Below are 7,009 nucleotides of genomic sequence, written 5' to 3'. Positions count from 1 at the left end.
GCAAAGGCCAGCTTGGCATCTAGCAGCCTCACCCACAGCAGCTCTGGAGGAAGCATGGAGTCTGCCTCAGAACCAAGATAAAAATCTACGTGTTGTACTCACCTCACTCCTCTACAGCTGGAAGACATGGACACTCTAGTGATGCCACATCAAACAGCTGGAGAGCTTCCACCTTCTCTGCCTAAGATCCATCTGCAACATCAAGTGGCAGGACAGGACCCCCAACACTGAAGTCTTGGAGAGGTGCCAAATTCCTAGCATAGACAGCATGCTTATCAGGCTCAACTTCGCTGGGAGACATGTGGTCCACATGGCGTGTCCCGCATACTAAAAGTGCTGCTCTGCAGCCAGCTGAGCATGGGAACTCGCTCTAAGGGTCGACCCATCCTCAGATATAAAGAGACCTTGAAGGCCAACCTCAGTGCATGCAAGATAGGCATTAAAACCTGGGAACGTGTTGCACTGCATAGACCCAGATGGAGAGGTCAGTGCTATGAGGCCATGTTCACTTTCGAGGAGTGGCATGTGAGGTCTCTGCAGGAGAAAAAAGCACGTTGTAAGGTCAATACCTCAAACCCTCCCACCAATAGCAACTACACTTGCAAAACATGCAACCGCACTTACAAATCCAATCCTGGATTTGTATCTCATGTACGAAGCCATAAAAACCAATAAACCCAGAACCCAAGCCAATATTAGTTGAACATTCATCTGTCGAAGCAATGGGAGAATCCATTCATCCAATACAATTATTTAATAATAATTACTAATCATGCCACAACATCACAGAACCCTGCATTGCTTGTTAAACATAGCAGGCTAGACCTCTATATAGCTATGCTACCTCAACATATTCTACTTCCACATTGTCATCAATGTAGGTCTTAACGTAGGTTATCAATTTCAAATTCAATTTTAAATAGGGTTTTCTAAAAAATCAACCTGTATATAATTTAAATAAAAAAAAATCATCTTTTTTAAAAAAAACAACCACCAACTTTTATCCCCCCGATGGATTCAGATTCTCTAAATTAGACAATCTGAATCCATCAGGGGGATAAAAGTTGGTGGTTGTTTTTTTTAAAAAAGATGATTTTTTTATTTAAATTATATACAGGTTGATTTTTTAGAAAACCCTATTTAAAATTGAATTTGAAATTGATAACCTACGTTAAGACCTACATTGATGACAATCTATTAAAATCATTTAAAGAAAAAAGAATATTAAACAGTACATATTTGCTGCCAAGTTTTAAAGAAAGTCACCCCACTGAACCGGTGAAAGTACCTGGAGCCAGAGATTGCTGAAGTGCTAATCCAGCTTTTCACAGCAGGAACCCCTTCTGCAGGTAGAGAGAGAATATTTTCTTCAATTCAGTTTATTTGACAGTTCAGTATAACGACACATTCATTCAAAGTTAAGAACTCAATTGGGAGTTGAAAAAGTAGGAAAAAATTTTTCCTCTTCCAGTCTATGATTAAAAACCAGCATAGGAGATAGAGTCACAAAGGGATTTAGGGTCCTAACTGCCACTTTTGTGGACAAATAATTTAAAAAAGTCATTGGAGCAGGGGGACTGGATCCTGATTCCATCCACTCCAAGCTAAGTGCTCTACCCACCTGGCTACAAAGTTGTTTGCTTTTTTGCATTGCTCTCTCTCTCTGCCCCAGTGATTTTTCATTATTTATTCACAGTGGAACAGCTTCAACAGGAGAGACTGAGGGCGCTCAAAGTTGGAATACCCCAGAGCCCAGTGGTTAAAGCACTTACTTGAGAGCTGGGAGAGATCCCCTGTTCAAATCCTCCCTCCCCCTCAGCTGGACACGGGACTTGAACCAGCAGTCTCCCACATCCCAGATGAGTACACTAACCACCTGGCATTATAAGGGAGGTTCACCCACCCTGAACTTCCTGCTAAAACAGTGTAGGTCCCTAACTCCAAGTGAGGGTTTGCACCTGAGGGCTTGTCTACACTAAAAAATTGTCGATGTAAGTCAACGTACAGCCACCGCACTAATGAAAGTGGTGATTCATGTCCACACTTGCTCTTTCTGTCAGTGGTGCACATCTCACCAGGAGCACTTCCACTGACTGAAGTGGGGCATTGTGGGGCACTGACAGCTGAAGCCTGGCAGCCCTGGGGCTGACAGCCTCAGCCCCACATGGGGCTTACAACTGCCTTCTTCTCCCCCTCACTCCCCCTGGGGGCTGACAGCCCAAAAGAACCTCTCTCATTGGTGCAGGTAATGTCTACACTGAAGCTGATTAAAATCAATTATTTAAATCACTTTGATTTAAACATATCCATCCTGGAACCCACCCCCCTTTATTTTTTGTCCCCCAGTGCCTTGGATGAAATTCATCCCTGTGCAGAGGGTTAGCAGAAGACATATGCACCACTGATGCCCTTCTTAAGATTTATGTTGAAGGCACAGGTCTTGTGCTGGCCCAATGCACAGAAGTAAATTTCACCCTATTTGACAATGTTGACTTTTAAGAGTCTGTTGCATGATACTTTGTGCACTCCCAGCCTTTTCTCTTAGGCAGAGGTAGTCAATTACTTTTTGTCAGGGTCCAGATTTCTTGGTCAGGGTATAGTCAAGATCCAGACTCCAGAGAAAATAATAAAAATAAAATAACAATAATAATTCAATAAAAAGATTTCAAGGTCTGATCAAAAGTGTCTGGTTGTTTGGATTTGGCCCACAGTCTGCCTATTGACTACCCCTGCCTTAGGAGTCTGTAATGATGAATCTGCCAGGCAAGGTCTCAGTGATCCTTTGAACTCTAATCATTAATGATGTCAAAGATAGGAAGTGATATTGATGGGAGTATAGAACCTTTTCACAATGAGGTTACTGATTCGAATTGAGCACAGGTGGGAAGAGACTGAAAGTTATCATCTGTAGGCTGTTTGGTGGCCTAAGGGGAATGAATTGTGGTAATTTCAATCCTGCTCTTCTGAACAGACATTCACATCACACAAATCACAATCATATACATTGTGGGTCTTTAGCTTCCTTCCCCACTTGAACCTAAACTAGTTTTCTCCTTGCTGAGGAAGAAGCCTGTGTCTTTTGGGCCTTCAGGGTTTCATTACATGGTAAATTGATTTTCTGGGTGGGTTTGCCTCTCTCTGTATGGGCTTAGGGTCAAATCCTCAGCTGGTGGAAATCAACAAAGTTCTATTGCCTTCAGTAGAATTGTGCTGATTTGCACTGGCTTGAAGTTCTGACCTCAGGCATGTGAACAAGGAAGGGAAGTGGATGGTCTCACATTATGGGAGGGGAGCTGGCATCCTGCCCTGGCCTCTGTGTCCCTAGCAGGGCCGGTGCAACCCATTAGGTGACCTAGGCGGTCGCCTAGGGCACTAGCATTTGGGGGGCGGCATTTCGGGTCCTTCGTCAGCGACCGCGGCGGCTGGATCTTCAGCTGCCCAGGTAGGTGTTGGCATTTAGGCGGAGGGACCTGCGGCACGGGGGTGCAGGGAGGGCTGCCTGCTGCAAGTAAGGGGAGCGCGGCACACAGGGGAACCACTCCCCGCCCCAGCTCACCTCTACTCCGCTTCCTCCCCTGAGCATGCTGCCTCACTCTGCTTCTCTCCCTCCCAGGCTTGCGGCATCAAACAGCTGATTGGCGCCGCAAGCCTGGGAGGCAGGAGAAGTGGAGCAGCGACGGTGTGCTCGGGGAGGAGGCAGAGCAGAGGTGAGCTGGGGCAGGGAGCTGCCGCACGGCTCCCTGGGCTGGGGAGAGCTGCTGCGGGGGGGCGCCTCAGGGCGGGGGGGTGGGGGGGGGAGAGCTGCCACAGGGCTTGGGGGGGCGTGCAAGGTGGAAGTTTCGCTTAGGGTGTGAAACATCCTTGCACCCGCCCTGGTCCCTAGGGCACACTGTGACCTACTGAAGTGTGATATGGAGAAAGGGGAGTATGGGTAGGCCCTGAACCAGCCTTTCACAGGGTGTGGTAATCCCTTTAAGATAGTTGGGCATGGCCTTGACTAGCCAGCCTCCTGTGGGTGAGAAAAATAGCCAAAAAGCAGCTCAGTTGAAGGGAGAGCTGCAGGAGACCCTGGATCAGGGAAAGGGCCTTGCCACACGTGCTAAAGGAAAGGCCTGGCTCGGAATATCTGCTGTGTAGGGAGCTGCAGAGGCCTTAGAAGGGACCAGGCCTGGTTTCCGTGTTTTGGCTGATAATGATGTGTCTGCTTTTTGAACCACACACATATCTCTGGTAAATGGGGAGGAAATACCATTACTGGTGGATGCAGCTGGCTGGGGAGTTGGCCTGCTGCCTTACCCAGGAATGGGGAAACTGAGGTAGAGGTACGGTCTGATTCCAGGCTTTGGGGAGACTCTGCTCCCCAAAGTACATGTCGCCATCAACAGTGTGAACATTGCTACTGTTAAGAGAGGCAGCGATATGTGCCCTCACCAGCATCTCTTTGCCCTGAGTCATCCTGCCAGGTCACAGTCTAATGGAAACTTAAATCCTTTTGCAAGAGGTATATCAAAGCAGAAAGGTGTGTTCAAAACCTCTGACCGCTTCAGGACACTTCCCCTGTGAGCTTGTAAACATGCACTATCATCACTTAAACTTCCTGATCCCCTCAAACTGTCCCAGTACAGAACACTCCTTGGCTTCCTGGAGGAAAAAAACACAACAGATGACAGGGCCCCAGATTCCATCTCTCAAATGGGGACCATTCTGAGTCCCTGGAGGGGACAGTCCTTAGGACAAAGGTCGCCGTCTAGTAGTTTGGGCATTGGAATACTAATAGCTTGTCATCATTATTTTAGGGCAGCCACTCTAAATGTCAAAGGAATTCAGCCTGTTACTGATCCGAAGAAAGTTCTTTCATATTTTAAGACAAGAAGACAAATGCTTCTTTCTCCAGAGAGCCTCTTAACGCATGCTGAGCACCAGATATTGCAGAGGGTCAGATTGTTGTCATCTTTTTATATATGACTCACAAAAGCATGACAAGGTTATGCATTTCACTGTTGTTGCTATTTTGTCCTTGGATTGTGGAAGTGCCTAGAGGCCCCATGGGGCTAGGTGCTGTATGCACACAGAATGAACAGCTGGTTCCTGCCCCACAGTATCTACAATTGAAGGGCCAGCTTATGAACCCATTAGTCACCTTGGTGAGCAGTCACTCACCCAACAGTCCCATTAAAGTCAATGGAACTACTTATGTAATGGCTCACCAGTGGGAAGCAAGGGGCGCACAAACTAGTCCTAAGTGTTTGTCGAGAGACAACAGGTGCATAAAGTGAACAGACAGGAGGGAAGGGGGAGGACACATTAACAATGCATTGATTGATCGATGTGATAAACAGTGGTCACAGCACATCAGCTACCTATTCATTGTAAATGGTTTTGTAGGCATCGCAAAAGAGGTAAATTTTAAGGCTTGCATTAGCCATGTGCAGCTCAGATGTTAGGGAAGACAGGACTGTTCTTATTCCAAGTCAGTTGATGGAAGAAGTGCATACCCAGAGCAATAAGGTAATTACTTTGCATTTACATAGTGTCTTTCATCCATGGAGACTGAAGCTCTTTCTAAGGGTAGGTAAAGAATAGGATGGATGAGTGGATGAAGAACACACACATAGCTTCCCCATCCATCCTATACTCAGAAGAGTAAAATACCAACCAAGATTATGACAGAACTCTTTTTGGTGTGGATTTTCATTCAGTAGCTCCTAAATACACACTAACAATAATCATCTTCATCAAAGAAACCTTCAGACAAGATTTAGAAATCATACATTTAGTCTCCTCAGGATTGACATGCTTTAGTCTAACTAAAGTCATTGGGCTCACAATAGGGGTTAAAGGCACAGTAATAGCCTACGGCACACCAGAGGTCTGAGTAGACTTAACAGTCCCTTCTGGCTGGAAAGGTTATGAAACAAGTCAAATGTCATTACTGGGACATCTGAGCAGCCAGTAGCCCAGCCTTCAACAGAAATAACCCCGTCTTTGAAACCTCCTGTGTTCAGAAAGTGTCAAGGCCTGGACAACTTGATGCAAGAGAATTTCAGAATATCTCATCGTAAAACACTGACTGCCGATGGACTTAATGTGGAGGATAACTGCATAATTTGGCTTTTTCATGCTACATGCTTTGCACTGTTTCTTTTAACAAGAGTTTCTGTTCCACCAGTCTCACATCCAGCAACATAAATATTTAATATAAAATCTGTGAGCAGCATTGAGCAGCCACTATTTAACACACACACCCCCCGTCACCACCCCAAAAAACTGCCACTAATGTGTTTCCCCCCACCCTCCCATGTAGAATTCTCACACGCCACCATTCCCCTAGATTTCACTAGTCTGAACTATGGGATGACCATCATTCTGACCTGGACCAGTGACAGATTCAGGTTCTGAGTCAAGGCCCATGGAAGTGAATGGAAAAGGCTCCCATTGGCTTCAAAGGACTTTGGATTGAGCCCTTGAAGCCCAATAGCTCCTGAACTGCAATGGCTAGAAATAGGAGCTGGGAATCTCCACTTTGTAGTGGTACAAGGCTTGTGCATCTATCCCTGGGAAATTGTGAGATACCAGGTTTTAAAAATCCAGACTTACAGAGAATCTCTATCAAGCTTGAACCATATTTTTGGTTATCACTGCACTCTCCCTCCAAGGCCTGCCTAGTTGGCCTCATGGTCCTATATTGCCTGGCTGCAGAAGCAGAATAATATGAAAAATGTGTACCAATAGAAAATGCTGCATTCTACAGGAGGTGTCATTTTTTGGGGGGTAAAATCTGAGGGATATACAGCCAGCCAGCCAGAGGCACTATGGCCCTCTAGGCTCTCAGAGTGATGAGATTATGTCAGAATCTCAGCCTGGTTTTTGTTTGTTTGTTTGTTTGTTTGAACATGACTGTGAAGAAAAACTTGAAAAGTGACTCAGGTGTACCTGGTGCAGTGACATCTGCCTGAGTCTGCTGGCAGCCCAAACCAATAGCTCTGAAAAGTGCAAACTGCCCCATGCA

This window comes from Mauremys mutica, chromosome 4 (genome assembly GCF_020497125.1).
Source record: "Mauremys mutica isolate MM-2020 ecotype Southern chromosome 4, ASM2049712v1, whole genome shotgun sequence".
Taxonomy (NCBI): domain Eukaryota; kingdom Metazoa; phylum Chordata; order Testudines; family Geoemydidae; genus Mauremys; species Mauremys mutica.
Note: the sequence above shows the minus strand (reverse complement) of the source record.